The sequence below is a fragment of the Gavialis gangeticus genome, unplaced genomic scaffold (genome assembly GCF_001723915.1).
Source record: "Gavialis gangeticus isolate Ggan-Ray unplaced genomic scaffold, GavGan_comp1, whole genome shotgun sequence".
In the NCBI taxonomy this organism is placed as follows: Eukaryota; Metazoa; Chordata; order Crocodylia; family Gavialidae; genus Gavialis; species Gavialis gangeticus.
Window position 1 is genome coordinate 146,393,908 of NW_017729025.1, and position 23,270 is coordinate 146,417,177.

The window sequence follows — 23,270 nt, forward strand, 5'->3', positions numbered from 1 at the left end:
CAGTTTCTTAATGAGAACGGGGTGAGAGACAGTGTCAAAAGCCTTCCGGAAGTCCAGGAAGACTATGTCCACTGCTACCCCTGCATCTAATGATCTGGTGATCTGATCATAAAAAGCCACCAGGTTGGTCTGACAGGACCTGCCACTGATGAACCCGTGCTGAAGGGAGTATCTTGTGTGATACTCCCTTCCCAACTGATTAGGTTAGGTGGTAACTCCCTGGGTTGATTTCCTGCTGACTGTGACTGCGAGTTGTTTTAAGCTACAGGTAAGGGTTAATAGTTAAGTTTTTCCTTAAGGTGTATGCTTGTTCCTCTTTACAAACCCTGTTATAGTTTAATGTTTGCTTGTGAGTGTGGAAGTTTATTGAACATCTGGTTAAAACTTATACCTAAAGTTGAACTGGCCCTTGATACTTCCATTCAGTAATACCCACCTACCTACCTACCCACCCAACCACCACCCACATCTCTCTCTACATCTATACACAGTATAACCTCATAAATCTGGCATCTTTAAGACCTAGCACCTGCCGGAAATTTGACCTGGCCAGTCAGACACATGGACAGAGGAGGGGCGAAAGCTTGCATGCAGTGGCTGCCATCACCATCCACCACCCTGTGCCACCATGCCGCTCTGCATGTGGCCACCACTACTCCCTCACCCTACTGCACGACTGGCCACTGGGGGTAAACTGGTCAAAAAAGGTTGAAACCCCCCAATGTAGTGTATTTCTTAAAAGTGCCAGATTTTTGAGAATTCTGGAATTTTGAATTTCCGGTCACCTGGCTGGGGTCGTCTGACCCCAGATGTCTTTCCTGCTCATGCAGAGGGCTGGACCCGATCATCCTTTGGGGTCCCTTCCAGCCGTACAATTCTATGACTGAAAACTGCATTTATTAGGGGTGTGCAAAATGGGCTGTATTTGATTTGGATTCGGATTTGGCCTAAATCGGGAACAGTGATTAAATTAATTGATCCAGATCACTGTCCCTGATTCAATTCAGCTGAATCCAAATCTGAAGATTCGATGCCAATTTGGAGAATCAGTGATTTGGACAGAGACACAGCTTTACATGTTTTTTTTTACGTACCTCGAGCTACCAGGCATGGCTCATGAATGCTGCGATGCTGGGTGGATGGAGCATCCCACAGGAGCATGGGAGGGTCCCCTGCGTTCTCGGCAATGAACCTGGAAGTGGACCGGAAATAATTCTGGTCCACTTCCAGGTCTGCCAGGGACCATGTGGGGGGGGGGGGCCCACACTCTCCCCCAGCTCTGCAATTGGCTGTGGGAGGACCCCAGGTACCCCCTCAGACCCAGGAGGCACTAGTCACTGAGTCAGGGGGGTGCAGGGGAGCCACCCAGCACACTCCCAAGCAGACCCAGAAGTGGACCGGAAGTGCTTCTGGTCCACTTCTAGGTCTCCTGCTGAGCCCACTGGGGACACTCCATCCGCCCCAGCATCGCAGCATTCACGAGCTGCCTTGAGGTATGTAGAAAAAACATTTAAAGCTGTGTCTATGTCCAAATCTCCGAATCTTTCCAAATCGATTCGGAGGGTTCCGATTCGATTCCAATTCAGAGATTTGGCCACCAAATTGGGACGAATCTCTGCCAAATTGAATCAGGGACCAAAGCTTCGCATAGCCCTAGTATTTATGAGATTACACTGTATATATTAAACCCAAACTACAGATCAAATTACAAATGTTTACAAATGACATTTTCACGCTATCACACCTCATCTGTTTCCTACTGCTGTGCTATTACTTATAAAGAGAAGATCTTGACTATGTGCAAGACACTACAAGTACCAGCAATGTATAGTATTCAGTAATCTGGGTTGATTTCAATTAGTCCATGTTATTTTAATGAATGTAAAACATTTGATTGTTTCACATTTAATAATGAATGAGGTCATGTTCCACCAAACCAAGCATACAGAATATTGTCATATCCTTTGACACGGAGCTAAGCAGCATGAGGTGTGCATGAAAGACGGAACAAATTAGAGGGTGCGCTGACCCAGCAGGATAACATGAGGAAGGTCCTTGGTGACTTCCTCCTCCAAAATCCCTCCCATGGGTGTTTCCACTAGGGAGGGGTGATCAGGATCAACATGTTTGAAGGAAATGATGATGCTGGGCAAGCAAGTTAATCAAATAATTTCTCTAATCATCACAAGCAAGTAAGGTAATTATTTTATAAATATAAATAAATGTGAACTTGCAAAATATCTGAGACATTGAAAGTTACAGTATAGAAATATGTCTAATCTAGCTAGATTTTATTTAAGGCTCCATTAGCATAATCTCTAAGCACTAATAGTCCTTAATGTATTTATTTTTGCACCATACCTGCTTTTCAAGGAGGTGTTATTTTCCCTCCATTTTGCAGAGGTGATACAAAAGATTACCATATTTACTTGCATACAATATGCCCCCAAATTAATTTAAAAAAAAGATTTTTTTGGAGTCATGTCTGAATCTTGACCATTGCTGCACAGCTAAAGCTACAGTTTTAATGTTCTCACAACCACCACTGAATTGCTGGGCTAAAGTAACTGCCACTTCAGCAGTGTCTGTGAAAAGGTTAAAACTAACTCTGATGTTAAGATCACACTGTGATACGTCCTCTCTGCAACCATAAAAAGAAATAGAGCCCTGGCGATCATTACTGTGTCCCTCTGCTTCTATTCCAACACAGAAGTCAGTTTTTCCACTTAAGACATGCAGCCCAATTTAGGAGGGCAGATTTTTGGGGGGCATGTGGCATGTAAGTAAATATAGTATAAGTGATTTCGTCCCAGATAACATATGATGTCTGTGGTAGACCAGGGAACTGGGCCCAGGTTTCATGAGTCTCATTACTGAAATCCTAACAGTCACTCAGTAAAAACTAGGATAAATTGTGTAGGTCTAATCCACCCACCTGTTCGTAGCAGAAGGCTTGAAGAAAATATTTTGTGTTTTTTATTATGGGGAGCCACTACTTATATGGAGTTTTGCATGCAATTGTTCAGGCGTTATTCCTACAAGATTTAATAACCCCTTTGTAAAGTAATGCCCATGTGTATCTGGACAGTCTTCATGAAAGACCTTGCAACAACACAGTGAAGGATAAAGACATTTATATTTTTCTTTCCTCCTTCACTTCAGACTATCTAATAGAGCAGAGAACAAGGAATTTCAACCTTCTGTATGTTAAAAAATTACCACACGTGCTGCAGAGAGCAGTGATTACAGTTCATTGTGGTTTAAAACAAGTCCAGAATTCATGTTATAAGAATACAAATGAGACGCATAGTAAGAGGACACGTAAGGCGACAGATAAAATACAGACACAAATTCACCTACCATCTTTGTGGAAGTTGTATTTCTTAATTCCACACCATCTTGTCTCCCTTAGGACATTTTGTTTTTTCACCAGACTGCTTTTATTTACCTTTCAACTATCATCACCCTACCCCTCTTTCTAATGGATTGTTTATTTACTTCCACTGAGCAAACTAGCACCATGGTTGGGTTTTTTTGTGTAATTGGTTTTTACTTTGTAAATGAAAGAAGTGGTAATAAAAAGGAAAGATTAATAGCACTGGATCGAGCCAAATGCAGTAAGAGGGAATCATACAGATTTTTCCACAGACCTGTGGCAATCAATATTGAGAAATAACAGGCATAATTAAATGATAAAAGTAGCTTAACAGACAAAGGGGTTAATATTGTGCTGAGTACAGAACAGAAGATTTATTTTAAAAAAATATAACTGCTTTTGGGGGAAGCAGGAGATTCACAGAAGGTCTTATTTATTTGTTTCCCTGTTGTACTAAAAGGATTTCCTGTTTACCATAACCAAGTGCTTTTAATCTATGTTAGGTGTTTATCTAGCTCCCATTAACATAATATCAGAACTACTTGCACTGCTTAATTTTTTAATGCCAACAACACCTCTGTGAGATCATGTAGCTATTATCCTATTTTGTGTGAAGGGAACCAAGGCACAGAGCAATTAACCAACTTGCCCAAAGCAACACAAGGACTCTGTCGTGACCCAGGGATGAAACTCAGTTCCACTCGTCCTAAATTAGTGCTCAATCTAATTACCAGACTGCCTTTCTCTAACTATTTAAATGAAAATGCATTGCTCACAACATATTCATTTTCTTCCTGAGAATAATGAATGTGACGAGTTCAATAATCTACAGGTTGAACTGAGGTGTGAGATTTCAACCTTGCAGGAGTCCAGGAGTATATTATTTCTTGAGATTTTTTTAGTTCAATTTGATCTAGCAAATAAACATTTTTGTGAGAGACAATTTTTCCTTAAAACAGATGCATTACTACAGTGTCACTGAGCTCATAGGCTACTGAATTGTCACAGTCAAATTATTTTCCCTAACCAAAAAAAATTAGCTTCTGGACACAGATTTACTGATATGTCAGCTGTCTATTGGTAGTTCAGTTAGGTATATTAGCCATATTAGGACTTGATGTTCCCATCCCGGGACTGTCCCACCCATAGGCAACTGGTAGGGGGCACACAGGGGTGTACGTGCCCCCCTTGACAGGGCCGGTGCCCCCCGATGGCCGACACTGATGCTGTCAGTAGGGCTGGTGCCCTCCTGACAGGACCACTGCCAGCGGTGGCTTCTGCGGGTGCCCCCCCAGATTCAGGAGGCACCCGTCACTCATGGTCCTGCCCAATTAGGGATGGTCACCCTATTTGGGCCTCATTTCTTCCTAAATGCTGAGATCCCTGGGGGTTTCTCTCCCCCATAATACCCTGCAGATTTCCTTTCTCAGCAAGCATTATGTGATGTATCATAAAAATAACAGAAAGCAGGGTACAAAATTGGAGATATAGTCCAGCCAGGGAGCTTTGTCCATATAAAAGCATGGGGGCAGCAGAGTCCCAAACTGCAACTCCAGTAGCTCAGGCTACTTGAACAAACCCAAATGAAATATTTTTTTACTTTAGTAATGGTGAGTTATTTTCTTTTGGTTGAAATGTTTTGACATTTCTCAAATCAAATCTGGAATTCCATGAAAAAATTTGGATTTCAACTTTGCATCTGAAAATGCAAATGGGATGAAAATAAACTACTAAAATATCAAAACTTCCTGTTTGGCAGAACTCCTGTATTTTACTCAGCTCTGGTCAAAATTTAGGCGTAGTGACATTCCAAGTTGCGATATATATATAAAATCAGCATCAGCATCATTTAATGTTACAGCTTTCCACACCGCCTCTCCCCTCCACATATTTGGACAATTCACACACAATAAAACCAAATGTTATCAAACTAGCTTCCTCTTGCATCTTCTTTCTACCTGAGACTGAGAAGCAGCCTATGAAACTGCAGGTTAAAAAATAATTCATTAGAAAGAAGCAGATTTAAAATAAAACTGAGTTTAAGTCCATAAAGACCGGTTTCTTTCTGCTAATTAATGAACAGATCCTTGAATATTAAGAAAATGAGGTCTCTCTCTACTACTATTTAAAAGAATGATGCCCAGTTTTTTCACCCAATAGGCTAGATGAGCAGTGTCAGGTCAGTCCATGATCTGGATCCAATACAGAATGCAGTACTGATTCAGCCAGGGCCATATCCCTACATGCAGAAATGGCCCGGCTCAGCCCCAATCCAGCTGTGTGGGACTTGAAAATTTGGTGGCAGGGAAGCAGTGGCAGTATTAATTGTAACTGCTCACCCACTGCCAATTTTCTGGATCCATGGGGAGCCCCAGGAGCTGGATGACATGGGATCTGGCCCACGGGCTGAGGGTTGAGCACCCCTTATTTAATAGGTGTCTTCTATGCAAGTGTTCTGTGTTAGTTAATGGTGCTGGGAAATCTTATTACACACCTGCATTGTCATTTATCTCTTGTGTAAATTATGTAATCCTCAAATTCCTCAGGGCATGCTTGTTGGCATCCTCACACTAATTTGTCTGGTACTTAGAGAATGAAGAGGGAGGCACAGAACTGGCACCAACCAGCCCAAAATCCTGAATGAGAGTTCTAGGGCAGGTCTAAATTGGGCAACAGAAGGCCTGAGTTTTCACTTGTCTTGGCAGCGGCGCAAGGCAGTGAACAACACCCTGTTCTTAAACATGCAATTTTTTGTCAACATCAGGTATATGTGTGAGGGTTTTTTTAACTTAGTGATTACCTTGAGTCTCATCTTAGGGATGATAACAGATCTCCTCACTATTGACGTGGGAGAAGGAACTACATACCACTTAAAAGTTCCTGGCTGATGATAAATTGGAAGGAATATCATACAGTAGCAATTCTGTTATTAAGAGCTATAAAACTTACGTCTTTATGTAAAGCATGTCCTTTCATTCAGTCAAGTTTTGTCAGTTGCTAGTACATTACCAACTACTATGAATTTTCTTTTTAATGTTATTAATGTTTCTTTTAATGTTAATTTCTTTTTAATGTTTAACGTTTAATGCTATTTCCTGACAATTATTGCTCCACAAAACCCAAATAGACAAAACCTGCTGTATATTGGATAGTCACATGTATAAAAATATTTGCTCAAGACATTCCGTCTTCAGCACAGCTTAGCAAGTATCTATCAGTCTCCTGCCACTTCCCCACAAACACATTGGTGCAGCCCTTATCTCTTGTGCTAATACTGTTTTAACATTAAATAAAAGGATAGCATACCATAAAGAATATTAAGTGATACTAAATAGTGATACTAAGAAGTTACCCAAGAGAGCAGCTTATGCTCCAGGTCCCCCTCTTAATCCAAAAATACAAAACCATTAAGAAGGATAAGGATTCACAACCAGTACCGCAACTCAGTCTGGACATCAGGACACTGTATTTACTATGCCTTATTACTTGTCTACTGCAGTGCAAAACAAATTGGAAATGGAAGAGACCCACGGGGTCATTTTGTCCATTGCCAATCCAAGTCACAGAGGCTCACTGTGGAGATACTATTTTGTCTTCAGATGTTTTACTTCCACTATGCTAGCAAATGACTTTTGTTTTAATATCTGCTTTGGTCTATACCCTCTGTTGACCACCTTAGAACACTTTCTAACATTTCCTTAACAAATATTAAAATATAATGTTAGTGTTGCCTTTGTCTCACTGAATCTTGATACACTTTTCTGTTAAATCTACAGAAGAATGAAAATAAAACAGAATATTCCACCATGAATGATGGTCATGATAGTCATCATGATATACCCCAAATGGCCCCTGCTCTTTGCACCTGTCAAAGAGAGCACAAATGGAATTAAATGCATCTGATTCGATACTTCCGTAGTGTGGAATCCTCATCAGGTGTGCAGGTGGCTTAGTCAGCTCCTACTCAACCAAAATAAAAGAGCACCACAGAGCATGCTTTGCTTTGGCAACTCCTATTAGGTGAATATCTTTTGAGGAATAGTACCAGTTGGCAGGGCTTAAAGCAGCTCTAAGAGGCTCAAACCCTGATAAAGTCACAGCAAGCATAAAGCTATAGGTCTGAGGCCATTTTTTTAAAATAGATAATTAAACATCAAATATTTACAGAGAATGGAACTATAGCCACACTCTACATTCAGAATCTTGACAAGTAACCACTATTAAAAGGTACAAACAATAAACTATGACACAGTTCATCAATGTTGCAACACAAGGTTGAAGTGTATTTAGACCTCAACACACGCCATGCCTGTTCAAATTAAAGAATTAATTCTAACCTCAGGTTCCTGTTCCTAAAATAAAAAGGATTACTAATAACTTTATCCTGTTGCTGGAGGTTATGTGGGAGATGCATGTCTTGGCAGTAGTCTTTGTTGTGTTAGTAGCATAGCTGCGTGGGAAGTCATTGCTACCAATGAAAAGCTAAGTTCATGACTTCCTTTTGCAATTAAAAAAATCCATTTAAGTTTCTCATTAGAAAGGTAGTGCAGACAATGACTGCGTCATACAACCTAGCTTTTGCTTTGAGACTATCACACCTGAATTTCCCCTTTGAAAATGAAACATTTCTTTGCAGAATAGATTTACAAGCAGAACTTTTTCATACTTGCTGCAAAAAGCTGCACTTGCTTATGGACAAAAAACTAATTTTGAAATATTAGTGAAATATGACAAGAATCTATTTATGGGGGATACATATTTGCATTGCTCTCATCTTGACAGCAAAGTCTTTGAGTGGCATTTTTTAGAAAAATAAAATATTCACAGCAACATATAATCATTCAATGAAAGACTTCAACATTTGCACAAAGTAAAGGAAGCCTTCGTTATGAATTTCTTGGTTTTAAGAGATTAAAGCAGTGGTTCTCAATATTTTTGTTCTCAAGGAATCTCTCCATAATTTTTCTCAATTTGGAGGCACACTGCAGATGCAGGCAGAGGGAAACCCTCCTTTTCATCACGCAAAGGAGACCCCCTCAACTGCCTTTACCTGATAAAGCTAATGCAACACTTAGTGCCTTTTTCCGTGGCAGTTACTTCCCAGGCCAGCCTCACACATACCTCAGAACATCTTATGTAGAGTTTAGATTATGGATGGTATGGAACGGTTTGGATAGGGATGATCCTGCCTCAGGCAGGGGGTTGGATGAAATGACCTCTGGAGGTCCCTTCCAGCCCTATACTGCTTTATGACTCTATGGTTCATATGGGGAGTTTCATCTGGCCATAGCAGCAGCAGTGGCACCGCTGCCACCACAGCACCCTTGAAGGAACTCATGGCACCCACTTTGGGAACCACTGGATTAAAGTGTCAACATGACATTCATATTACAGACTTTCATATAAATTTAAAAGACTCAATGCCAGTCCCAAGTCATTCACAATCTAAAGCCCTGATCCAGGAACAACCTCAGAGCAAGTAGATTCCTGAATAAGCATGAGGGGCCCCTGAAATCAGAGGGCTTCTGGTCTGCTCATTTGAACTTCCTTGGACGATAATTGGGCCTAATGGATAAGCACAAGGTTTTTTAATCCTTTAATATAAAGACGAATCTCCAGATACAAATGCATACAGAAATTCTCCAACATTGCTTTCCAATTACATTCTGTCTGAATTTATAACTAATGATTCAGCAATTGTATCAAATATTTCCCCGACCACCACATTAATTATGTTTATTGGTTACATCAAAAATGAGCAATAGAGCAAAGTTTCTGAATGAGTAAAATAAATACATCTTGCCAAATTTCCCTCCTCTCCCCCTCCACACAAATAAATCAATGATCAAATTCCCCTTGAATGGACTTCTGGAAATGGTGTTCCTCAGTGAGAAATTCTGAATGGCAAGTATTTTGACAGAGGTAGTTAGCAGTGTTAGCCTGAAATTAGCCTGAAGGCTATGCAATGTACTGTGATGCCAAGGAAACTACCACCACGTCTCCAAGAAGTAGTTTACAGAGGTTTGGTGGGAGAGGGCCTTCCCATAGCCACTGGTAAGTAGTAAAAACTTCAAAATGGAGCCATTTCATACTTGTTAATCAAATCGTTGAGAGATAAAAGTACATCTTCCTTGGAAGGCAGCAGATGAAAGAGCCAAAACATTATCCTGAATTAAGTTCAGTTTTCTTACAATAATGAAGTAGACGTATGGAAAAGAAAATCAGCTGAGCTATATCTCTATCTAGAAAAAAATAACTCACCTCCAATACTCTATTTCAAATCATTTCAATGCTACAAAAACCTCAACAGTTTTCTAAAGGTAAAATGGGTTGGTATCCTGCTCTATTTATAGGATCTATCCTCAAGCCTTCCCAAACAATTTGACACAGGATTTGAGGGCTGGGGACAAAGATGGCTTTATGCCATAAATTGAAAGAGGTGTAAGAAAGTCTCCTGCCAGACATTAGAGCTGCCTATGGGCCACACACCAGTTCTGGATTCCTAGTCAGTGAGATTACCATGTCTTTAAAATAAAGCACATCCTTAAGTGTGTTGCTGGACTAATGCCAGACTACTCAATACCTTGCAGGATTGAGCACTATGATTGTCAGGGCATAAAGGCAATAGTTAGCATTTATATAGCACTTCACATGTTCCAAACTGCTGTAAAAACATTACTGAATTAAGTCCTGTGAATCCTATGCATTATCACATGTGAAAGGAGGAATTATAAAGGACAAAAAAGCAATGGGGAAAATAATATCTGGCTCTCACCAGCTTAATACCACTGTTGTACAATCATAAGAATTGAAACATTCTGGAACATAGCACCTCTTTTCACAAAGGACCTGGTGTAAGGCCAGCTGAAGGAAATGGAAATCTGCTGTGCTTTCTTCAGCTTTGACTCAGACCTGGCAAGATGTTAGTCATGCCAATGGTAAAATCCACACCTACCTACACATATTGAATGGTTTGCCCTCAATTGGAAGACACAGAAAGCTATGAGGAGGAGATTTTTTGCAGTAATTTAAGTTATAATTTAAACAAAAGCTCTTGGAATAGCTTTTACACTTTAAAAAAAACAACCCTTAAAAATGTAGAAAATGCTGAATTACTAGTTCCAAGTAAGAAACTGGGAATAGACCGGACACCATCACTTCTCATTTCTACTCAATTTCCTGTCTTGTTATTCTTCAATGATTCCTTTTCGTCTCCTTGTGTGACCCAAATGCTCATACAAGGAAAAAGTTTAGTGTGGATTAAGTACATTAATTCTTCATGCATACAGCCCACAGCACATACCTACATATCTCACACATGCGAACATTAGACTATTGTTATGGTTGGACAAATCAAGTACTTCAAAGCTAGAAAGTACCAAAGCTTGGGTACTTGCTCTGCTGTCTTTAACTACATATGATTACTTTTCTACAAGTTATGGCAGTGGCCTCAGTCCTAGTTAGTTTCCCCCTCTAAATCCTAGACAATCCCTCATCAACTCTATTTCTCCTCTCCAGCCTTATACTATCTTCCTCCTTCAGTCCAGCTCTTGCTCCCCTTCTATCTGAAGAGGCAGTTTCCTCTTCTCCTCTCACAGGACCCAGCAGGGAGGACACTGGGGGCACACATGAACATCTCCCTTCTTAATTGCCAGTGCCCAGCACCAGACCAGCGGAAAGCTGCATTTGCAAGGAAAGACTTACTAAGCCCCAAACTGAGCATGTCCAGTGGAAACAAATCTTTGGAAAACTTATCTGTGAAGCTCTAGCAAGTTTACCTTAATAAACTGATTTTTTGTTTTTCATAAATTCATAACTTGAGCAAATTTGGGTGGATTTTCACGTGGATGACAGAAAACACAATCCTAATATAACAGCCACTGCACTGAGAGTACATGGAATGAACACATCCTTAAAATGATGTAATGCCACTTCTAGTGAAGTAGACTTATCCCTTGTCCGTGTAAAGGGCAGTTTCCTCGAAACATCAGGTATCATGGGGTAGCTTTAGTGTGTACACAGGTCTTCCCTAGTTTAGTCACTTAGTCACCAGCCACCTCCCAATATTGTTTTACCCCCTCTCAGATCTCACCTTGCCATTTCACTTTTCTGAACTTTACTGCTCTGCAATCACAGTGAAAATGTATCCTCTCCTATTTCAAATTCTGCTGGCAGGCAGGTTCTGTCCTCTGTTTAGATGCACCAAAATTTGAGAACCTGGAAGTCCATCCATAACTTTTTCTTTTCTTCAGTAAGAAAAGTGGGTGTGTTTGTCAGATTACCATAACCTTGGAGGTAACTGCTGTATGGACACTGAACCCAATGACGACTTGACAGGCAAACACAGGAGCATGGGGCTCCTGAACAGTTGTTTGTGTGTGAAACCAGCTTATACTTCTTTGTTCCACTAGTTAAACAATCATTTTACAAATGAGGTATCTATATGTAGGTGGACAGTTATAAAATAGGTGATGTGCCAGTAGATGGCACTCAAATACAGTACTGCTCATTGTCCACTATCCTACTTACATATCAGAAACGTATTTCTCTAAAGCCCAAATTAGGCAGAGTTTGTTGTGCTCCTTGATGCATCAATGAAATGGTTATTAATAAGGATGGGACTCTAGCAGTTAGAAAGCAGAAAGAGGTTTTATTCAATCATGGGCTCAGTGGGTGAATCTACATGTGCACTTTACTGCAGAGTTGAATAATTAGCTCCGCAGTAAAGTGTCACCATCTACACATGTACCCATATTAGGGTGCAGTAAATTAATTAACTCAGCTGTAGGATAATACTGTCCAGGACAAATACCATCCTATGATGGAATAATTTACACTGCCACAATGCATGACTAGATGGTGGCTGAAGCTGGCTGGGGCATGAGGGTGCTACAGTGTAGGGGCTGCCTTCTGGCTAGCACCACACTGTAGCACCTGCGTGCCCCAGCCAGCCCCTCCACCACCTGATGCCACCACCCAAAGCTCAGGACTGAGCCTCTGGGGCCTCTGTCAGCCTGGGGCTGCTCTGCCCTAGCTCAGTATCCTACAGTCACGGGCACACATGTAAACGCTGTGCCCAGGGGAAATAAACTGGTGCAAACTTCACCAGAGTTTATTTCTTCACCCTAATTGCACGTGTAGATGCACCTACTGTCTATTAAACCCTTACCAGAAAATAAGGAGTTCTTTCCTTACACCTGAGGTAGAATTATAATACAAGAACAGAGGAGTTCAGCATATTATCTGTTTTTCTTTTTTATCTGTGTTTTCACATTGCTGTGTTTTACGCAGCTGCCTCCTACCTGTCATACACTCATCACTACAGATAGAAGAATTTCATTATATGTGAAGTAATTTTAGGGTGTGACACCACTGTAAAAAGCTTTGAGACCTTATGAATATAAGATACTATATACTACTGCACGACAATCCTTCTGTACTTATACCAGTTACAGAACAGAATATAGCAAACCAATTTCTGCATCAAGTTTCACTTTGACAGGAGTAATACATAGCAGTGCTCTCTCAGCTACAGCGACAGTATAAGCTGATCTATACATTAGACTATCTAAAACTGGTTAAGAGCACACGGTAAAGGACCATATTACCCGACTGTCAAGTAGTCACAGCTAATATACACATAAGGGGTGTGCAAAATAGGCTGTATTCAATTCAGATTCAGCCCAAATTGGGGACAGCGATTCAATTCATTGATTCGGATCAGTATCCCGATTGGATTTGCCTGAATCTGAAGATTTGATGCTGATTCAGAGAATCAGAGATTCGGCCATAGACACAACTTTAAAAGTTGTTTCTACATGCCTCAAGGTACTAGGTGCGGCTCGTGAACACTGCAATGGTGGGGTGGATGAAGTGTCCCACAGGAGAGCAGGGGGGCCCCTGCATACTCGATGGAGAACTTGGAATTGGATTGGAAGTACTTCCGGTCCACTTCTGGGTCCACTGCCGAATGCGCTGGGGGGCCCCCCTGCACCCAGCCTGGCTCAGCGATTGGCCATGGGGGGACCCCAGGTCCACCCCCAGACCAGGAGGCACCAGTTCCTGAGCTGGGAGGGCACATGGGGGCTCCCCCACATGCTCCCTGGCAGACCGAGAAGTGGACCGGAAGTGCTTCTGGTCCACTTCTGGGTCTGCTGCCAAGCACGCTGGGGACCCCCGGGCTCTTGTGGCATGCTCCATTTGCCCCACCATCTCAGCATTCACGAGCCACCTGGTACCTTGTCTGAATCACTGAATCTTCCTGAATCTATTTGGAGGTTCCCGATTTGATTCGGAGCAATTAAAGAGTCTCCCAATTCAATTCAGATTCAGAGATTTAGCCACCGAATTAGGCCAAACCTCTGCCGAATTGAATCAGCGACCGAAGCTTTGTACAGCCCTAATATACACTATGTTGTGCATCATATAGTGCATTCACACCTATGCAGAATATGGGTAGAAGGCCACACAGGTTGAATTAGTTAACCTTATAGATTAACTAATTCATTTACAGGATCTGATTAAGTGGACTTGAAGAGAGTAGGGGCACTAAACTGAAAAAAAAATAAAGTCATTTAAATACAAAGGATAGGAAAATGGGGAGGAAAGGATTAGTTATTTTTGAGAGAAGCAAAGGTGGGTTGAAGAAATCAAAAGAGATTAAACAAAGCAGTTAACCCACTGAGAGACACACGGGCTATAAAACTATTCTAAGTAATGGGAAAGAATGCAGAGTCTCTGTTTAGACTACACTTAACACAATTCAGTCTGAAGATGATTTCTTGTTCTGCAATTTTATTTTCAAGGTTTTTTAAAAAGTTCTGTTGTTTAGAACAATTATGCACATTACAGGTCACTGCAATAGGAGTTAAAGGCCAGTTCTATTACCCCTAATCACTGATGATACACTTCTATCTTAAGAGCTGATCCTCACCAGCTCTCATGAGATACTTGGGCTAGGGACAGACATTACACATAAACTGGTTTAAGTGACCAGAAACTGGTTTAAACTTGTAACAGAACAAACATTCAGTGCACATAAACCAGTCTGAAAATGGCTGAAACCAGTTTGAGATAAACCTGGTTGAATGCAGTATCAGCCTTAAGTGATTTGTGTCAAACCAGTTTACGCAATGTCTGCCCCAGACCCCTTGCTGGGCTGGGCAGGGCTCTCTGCTCCATAGCAGAGCTGGACCCTCCCCTCTGCTCCCTGGCTGGATCTTGGCACAGACTTGCAGGCACAGTAGGGTCTGCTGGCTTCCCTGTGCCCCCCTCACTCCCCCCTACTGGCTGGTTAAGCAGAGATCCCTTCCTCCCCTCTGCCACAATAGGGACCATAGCCAGCATGTGATATGCTAGCTAATGCTGAGAGGTATCTGTGTGTGTGTCTCTCTCCAATTTCACTGGAATAGGCAGACAGAACAGTGACCACTGAGGGCTTTTGGAGCTAATCAACGGGTGAGCCAGTAAGCTGTTTAAGAAGTTTGAAGTAAAGTGGAGAGAGGTTATTTTGCTAATTGAGTGATAAAGATTGTTATCACCACCGCCACTCCAGCTGGCTTGCTCACCTGTTAGTTTGCTGCAGACGCTATGATGAAGCAGGGCGGGAGCTTGAAAAGCTCTGTATCATCAACAGATGCGTGCACTGTACACACACCCCCTTGCCTCAGAGTGCTGGCCCGGGGCTGGTAACACTCCCACCCCTTGAGCAGCCAGCGGGGAAAAGTTTGGGACCATGCAGGCAGACATCCCTAATGAGAGTCTTGCTGGGTCATGGCCATACCTCACTCAGCTCAGCTTCCTGCAGAAGGGAAGGGAGGACTGCACTAGTCCGCAGCCATTTTCCTGAATTTCCTCAGTCCAGAAAGAATGTCTATCCAGTTTAAAACCAGTTCAGCCTAGTCAGGTTAGACTAACCTGCAAAGATTGAATCAATTCAGGCTCAGGCTTTTTGAATGTCTGTTCCTAGCCCTGGTGTCCTCAATTCCCACTGACTTCAGAGAGTTAGGAAAACTTTGCCTTTTATGGGTGGCCCTCAATGCCTTGTAGCCTCAGGCCCTAGAGGAGTTTCTTCGCTTTGCTTTTGTAAGTTTATCATGTGCATAATAGCATGTCTCTTTTGTGGTTTAATATAATATCTAGACAAATAAATGGAATAGTTAAACATTTGCTGAGAAATAATTCACATTCAGATCAAGGTTCAGGTCTGATAAAATATTAATAAATGCATTTGATAGTGATAATACCTACAGTATTTAGAAACAAGGATCACTACAGACAAGCTGCAAATACATGCATCAATAAAACTAGCTCATGAAAATGCAGATAATAAATACACACTAACATCAAAAGAAATATTTGTGGGGTAGAGGTGGAAAGTTCATGTTTGTTTTTAACTGAACATTTATATTCTTGAAATAGGAATCTTTCAAATGACACAAGTAAGCTTGTGGTGAGACCCAAAATTAAACAAAAATCACAATAAACATGATAACAGATGATGGAGGCCAATGGAAATACAAAGGTCAGAACACTATAAAATGAATAGTTTTAGTTCTCAAATTTTTTCTGCATGCAGATGGAGCATAAATGGTAACATACTACTGACATTCTTTTTAAGACTGCACTGCATCTCCCAACAGTTTCTGATCAATAGAGTTACCATGTCTTAAAGATATCTTATTTTCAGGAATTGTGGCTCATATGCAAGAAATTTTTTTCCATGTTAAACCAGAACAGCGTATGACTTGAATTTTCTTGTGGAAGCAAGTGGATATCCTGACTGTTAATGACCCCCCCCCCCCAATATAATGACTGCACCCAGAAAGTATTTTAAAATGGGTGTGTTAAATAAAAACACATCTCTGTTGGGCTTCAGATCTCCTCTTGTATGTGGCACTCTCCCCTAGCCATGGATACAGGCTGTTTGCTTCTCATTGGTGGGCAAGTAACCAGTCTTTCTGGGTACAGATTTCTAGTCAATCAGGCCAACGTGCAGTTACACCAGTGACTTGTAGACTCAAGACGCCCGTTGGAAAATGCCAGTTCTTCGTTTTCACTCAACATTTTTACTACACAAAAGTAAGAGAGCAAGTCTTCTGTTGAAAAGACTTCAAAAAGACCACAACAGATCAGAATGCTTTTAACGCTATGGATTCCTATTTGAAATCTCTGGATTTATCTTGTGAATCATGTCTGTACACCTAACAGTGCTAAGTTTTCCGGGCACCTTGTGGCACCCTTGAAAGGATCTCAAGGCCCCAAGGTGCTGTGGCACTCTGGTTGAGAATCACAGGGCGCATCTACATATTCATTCATGTGCCTTAGATACTGCGCATTTAGTTTAGTACTTGCTTAATAAAGTACTAACAAAGTGCACAGTGAGTAATTTGCTGCATAGTAGTGTCAGCAAACAGTTATTTTACGATGCTTACTGTACATGAGCCCAATAACACTGTGCAGTACCATGGCAGTTAAAAACTGTGCTAATAGCCTACTGCAGAGTGTTATTAGGTGAATGCGCAGCATCTCATGCAGATGTGCCCAGTTATACTATGTAACCACTACCTCTGTATTCTCAGACTTTTAGTAAATCATGTTTGCTTAATAGCTTTTATTTAAAATGGCTGTTACTTGTAAATCTTATACCCCTGCCACACAGTACATATAATATACAATTCACTGGTAAATCACGATATAAATGTAGACCATGCAAGGTAACTATCACTGGATAAAAATGCTTCTCTAACTATACAAGGAGCCAACCAGTTATAAAGTTAGTACTTAAAAATGTGTAACAGCTCTATGGCTGGCTTCTATCCATCTTTATTTTATGTGTAGCAGGGCCGTTATTATAGCAAAATGTAACCTCTACTAAGGATACAGCACTGGTAACTGTGATACAGTGTCATTGAAAACAGAAGGACATTGTACTGCTCAGATTAAACGCCAGCAGATTCCGATCTCATTCATCAACATCCGCAAATCATAAAGCTTTCTACCTATAAAGGGCATGTTAGTTTCTTAATGACATGTGACACAGCATCATTATTTAATCACATATCTCTGTGGTTCAAACGTCCTGAAATTTCCCACACACTGATATATAGCTTTCAGACTCTAGCACAGACATATAAAAATGTATTTTCACAAAACTTTATAGCAGAGAAGATTACACAAACTGTTACAAGCTAGGATAAAAAAATAGATCTCTAAGTAGAAGACTGTACACTTTGTGATGCAGTAGACAGATGGAATGCTGTTTTCTTCACAGGTAATTTTATTTTCTATCCCTACATTCCTAGGTTTCCCCATTGGTTTGTTATTAGAGTGGGAAAGCACTGGCTTTGTCATCTGGGATTTAAAAACATTCCCATTCTGTATGGTGGCAACTGTCGATCCTCCTGGATCATGGTGTATGCATGAGGGCCACCCAGACCTTGGATGCAGATGCCTGGGAAGGAATTTTTGGAGGAGTGGAGGCTGCCCAGACCTCCCATCCTCCCCTTAGGCCGTTGAGACAGAATCCAAAGACCAGACTGAGTCCAGATGTTTGGTGCCTCCATGGCTGTAGTTGTATATGTGTCTGGGAATTGGACCCAAGTCTCCTGTGTGGTAGACAAGGATTCTACCACTGAAACACAGGAGACTCCCATTCTGTATGAAGCCAAACAGAAAGAGAGGCTGGTAGTTAGGACACTCACCTGGGATGTAGGAAATCTACTTTTAAGGTCTTCCTCTTATTTTTCCATATCATAGGTGAGCAACCTGATCACTAGGTACTACCTATTCTGTAATGGGTCAATATTAATCTTCCTTGTTGCAGCTGGGCCTGTTCAGTCTGAGTAAGAGAGGCGACTTGATAGCCACCTACAAGTATGTTAGGGGCAAACACCAAGATCTAGGGGAGCAGCTCTTCAGAAAGGCACCCCTTGGGAAGACGAGGTCCACTGGGCACAAGCTAGTTGAGGAAAAATTTAGGCTAGACATAAGAAAAAACACCTGTTTTGCATACAGGTAACTAGAATCTGGAACACACTCCCAGCAGGGGTGGTGCAGTCACCATCCCTGGAGATGTTCAAGAAAAGGCTGGACAAGCACTTTGTGGAGTGCGTTTGAACCTAATTACCTCCTGCCTCCACATGTGTAGAGGAGTAGAGGCTATCTTCTGTATTCTAATAAATGAATACAGTCCAGCAATGAAGACAAATGGCTGGGATAAAGGACAGGACCTTCATGAATTTATTTATTTTTGCTCCACCGTATATCCAGGATGAAATATTTGAAGGAAAAGTGCAAGGTAACTGCAGCAGCCACTGTATACTGCTTAACTAAAACAAATTATTTCATCTGAGAACTTTTTGATTTAAGAGCACTGAAATAGTACCGAAATAGTACAGGGGGACCAACTTAAGAGAAGAACAAAAAAAGGCTTAACTTTTGAATTTACATCTAGGTGCTGGGATTGTGGCAAAGCACCGAGAATTACTCTAGCAAGGACTTAGAGGAAAGCAGCCACTTGAGAAAACCTGCTGCCAAAAGCAGCTTCAGTGGAAGATCTCTCAATATAATCTCTGTTAAATAGGTTAGTCTTTATAAGAAAGGAAAGCAGACAATTTAAAATGTAAAGCCTAACTCTTCACTGGTTTTCCCTCTGGATCTGACATAAGGTTTTTGGAGGAACACGTATGTCTTGGCAGGGAAAGGAGAGCAAGGTACGAAGCACATTGCTTAGTGCCACCCTTCTCCCTTCACCAGCCACCCACTTGAGGTCAGAAAGATATTTGGTAGAGAGGAAAAATTTCCTGTGGACAAGCAGAGTAGCATCCTGTATAGCCACCACACCCTCAGTGAGGACATCCAAGGATTTTCTTCATGGATTTTTTTCTACTTCTCTATTACACAATAAAGGACTTATTTAGAGAAGAAATATAGAGAAATATAGAGTGGTTAACCTCCAACACAGGTCGGTTTGTCACTTCTCATCAAGAAGTCTTACCCAGATGAATAATGTGGGAATAGTCTTTGTTTGCATTAGATTAGGACGATCTAATGGTGTTTCCTGTTAATGCATATGGCCCCAACTGTGAAGCAAAGTACAGTTTCTGTTTCCTGAAGGAAACAATGGCACATTTTTAAATTATCTGCTGGATTCTTTGGCAAAGGAATGCTTTCTTCAAGAAAGCAGTATGGTTTTATCATGTGCAAGAGAGAGACTTAGGGCTATTTGGTTTTTCCGGAAGATTAGGACAGTGAGTATAAAAATAATTAAGCCTGTTGGCAACACCCCAACACAAGGAACACACAATGAATCAAAGAGTCGTCTGGTATACAGTACTGGAATTATTACAGGAAAGGTCTTTAAGGTCTTGTCTGTGGGTGCAATAACTAGTAGAAATACTAAGTTAATGACAAGATGCTTCAAAAGAAAAGGTTAGCTGACCATTAAAAAAAAGTTACTGCACATTATGATGACTATATCAATGACTTGGGGAGATGACAACCTATGGTAGTAGGATGATAACAAAGAATTGTTGTATAGTGAAGCTGGGAAAGGTGAATGGAATATTAAAGGAGGCCTAGGACAAGTAAAAGTACCAAACCCAAGAAATTTCACTAGTCAGCGCTCTGTGCCCTCATATGCCAAGCCAACAGGGAAATTCTGATTCAACCAAGCACTTGGAGGCTGCTTTTCTTCTTGTGGGTCTTAAAATGCCCATCCCTACTATAGCCAGAGTGCTACAGCACTCTGGTGAGGTGCCCTCAGATGTACTGTGCTATATGTAATATCACACTTAACAGGGAACTCCAGCAGAGCAAGATAGTTATGAGGCATGGGGAAGAAGGGAGAAGTTGTCATTCAAAACACCAGAAAAATGCATGCTTTTCAATGTTTCTTTTAAAAAAAAAGTTACAGGATGAACAAGGTGAAAACATACCACAAAGACCCTAATTTAATGATTAATGAAGCACAATAGAAAGAATGGATGGAAAAATACAATGATTCATATTATTCTCTGGGTCCATAATGAAGCATAAGACACAGAGAGAGAAATGCAGATAACAGTTTCATTTTTCTTTTAACCATTTATTTATTGTACATGTAACAGCTCTCCAATGGCCTGTTGGAATAACCAAGCACACCACTTTAGCAGTATGATCATTTTGCCCTCTCCTGAATTTCAAACATCTTTGATTAGGTGCTTACTGAACAGCACAAAGCAAAACACATCATACTCATGGCTGCAGCAGGTCGTGCCATGGCCAAGAGGCAAGCCCAAATTTCATGCAGGTCTAATACAGGCTTCAGTTCTGCAAAGCACTTGAGTATATTAACTTAAAATGAGACTTAAGCCTGATTTTAAACAGGTATGTAAGGGTGCTGCTGAAGTTGGAGCATGAGGAAAGAACACAAATGGCTAATCAATCATGCATAAGCTCTCTTTTAGCACGGGGCACAACTAGTATTCAATGATTCACTGATAAGGGATATATGACAGGATGATAATGCTGCCAGGCTCCTGGCTTTTCTTGGACAAAAACACTAGTCTTAAAAAATAAAAAATAAAATAAAAAAGTTTCCTAGTCTGAGTCAGCAGCCCATTTACAAAATGTTGCTGTCAAAGTTTAGGTAGACACCTGCCCTGTTTGACAGAACATACAGACCGGGGTTTGAACAAACAGGCGAGATAGACACAGAGACTTAAACAATGGATAGTAAGTTGCAAAACAGAGCTGAAAGCCAACACTTTGTTCTTGCTGTAAGACACAAAAGAGAACTCGCCATTTATCAGCTGATTCTGGATAAGTTTTCTTTTAAAAAACAAGAAAGAAAGGGAAGGAGATACAGAAAGGTGTGTTCTTGGTGTGCTGCAATACCAGTAAAACTTGTTTTCCAGCATGGGCTTATTGCTGTTGATTTCTGGGTTCTCTAGGTCACTTTCCCTTTTTTCTTTTACTAGTAAATTCAAGGCAAAGCAAGTTCAAAAACATTTTGTAGACTCTAAAAACATTCAACAGAAATACTAAATCCTCTTTATGTCTGTTTGGAACCAACTTCTGAAATACTGCCAACCTCAGTTGCAGTGATGTGTTTTAAACTAACAGAAATTAAATACAGAACCTTAAAAAAAAATAGGACTGGACAACACTTTTTTCAAGCTGAAAATTATGGGTTTCTGGACACACTACATATCCCCTTTTTGACACATCCGGCACTAGTCTGACATCTCAATTTTGGGGAGCTGTTTTAATAGCAGAGTATTGCTGTTATGATATATACATATGTTTTTAATCTTGCACGAGGAAGACCATTACAAATAATTTTATGTTCTCAATTACAAATGTAAGGACTCTACATAATGCCTAGGAGGTGCACTCTGGCCCCGCAGGCCCATGTCAAGCCATGCTTGGGCTCCGGCTTCTGCTGGTTGGCAGTGCCCGGGGCCTGTGGGGCAGCACTGCATCTCCCAAGTGAGACATGAGACACTGGGCAGAAGCAGCCCCACTTATCTGGCACCATGTGGCAGGCCCTGGGCGAGCCTCACTTAGGCCCTGGTGGCTACAGCTCCAACTGCCCCTCAGTATCAGGGAGGCAAGCAGTGCTGCTTCCACCCAGCACCCCCCGCACTGCCAGCAGAGATCAGCTTCTGCATGAGGGGAATGGAGCGTAGCAATGAGCCTCCACACTGCCCTGTCTTACCCTGCCATCAGGGCTCCTGAGAGTTGTGGGGTCAGGGAGAGGGGGTGTGCACACACACATACTGGGAGCCCTGATGGCAGGGTGCAATAGTGCAGAGGCCCATATCTAGGTGCCATCCCCCAACCACAGGAAGTGGCTGGCAAGTGCTGGCTCTAGGCTCTGGGTGGTGGGGCAGGGAAGCAGGTAGGACGGGGCTGTGTGCACATGTATGTGTGCACAGCCCCCCAAAGCTCACCAAAACTTGTGGCCCTCCAGCCCAAATAATTGCCTGGCCCTGTTCTAAACTCTTCATTCCACAGGCGTGAACAACCTTTCTTTGTAAATGGTCTGTAATGGTTTCACTGCTCCAGCTATCCTTACTTCTGCAATACTGCTGTCTGTTAGCTGCTCGTAGTAACATAGCTCCCATTCCACAGCCCTGCAGACTGTTTTTTAACTCTAGATACAAAAATTAACTCAGCTGTAGAAAAGTGAACATTAGCTCTGGTGTGGAAATCATTTCAATGAAACATTAGAGGTAATGTCCAGATGCTCAAGAAGTCTTAGTTTTGTTTTACGAATCTGAAAGAGACATACATTTACCTATAATAACTCCAGGACTAATGAAATTACGTTTTTAAATTATTTTTACCTAGTTTGTTTTGTTTTCACATAGAATATACGGTATAGCAAAGTAATGCATATTCCAATAAAGGGGTTTCTTTTGCTTCAATCTTAAATCAAATAATATAGCTCTACGCCCCTACTTATTAGGGAAGCTTCTAGTTTTTCTTTTCTTTTTAACTGGAGAAAAATGTGTGTTGTGTTGTATGTGATGATGCACCACACCATCTGCAACCCCCTTTTCAGACTCCTAAATCCACCCATGCACCGATGCAGCACTGGGGGTGGGAGGACACACAGTACAGCAGTGAGCAGGGAGGGCATGCCCAGTGCAGCATTAGGGGGTGTGCCTGCATGGGAGCGCAGTACAGTAGAGGCTGGGGGAGTGTCCACACAGGGAACAGCCCAGTGACTCATGCCTAGCCTGGTACAAACCACACAGTGTGCGGACAGGGCTCATATGACCCCTGAGGAGCTTAGAGGTTAGACAGGCCTACTTATACAACACTTAGCATCTATGGACGATAACAATCAGGTCTGCCCAAAAGACCACCAACATGGCAGGAAGAACAGAGAAAATATGCCCATATT

The 23,270-nt window shown here is 41.5% G+C and overlaps 1 protein-coding gene across 1 annotated transcript in view; it reads right to left on the minus strand.

The window, feature by feature from the left end:
- The window catches only part of KCNQ1 (potassium voltage-gated channel subfamily Q member 1), a gene marked incomplete at its 5' end in the record, with an annotated part of 669,633 nt that overhangs the window by 563,730 nt on the left and 82,633 nt on the right, over positions 1–23,270 (minus strand). The window lies entirely within an intron of this gene.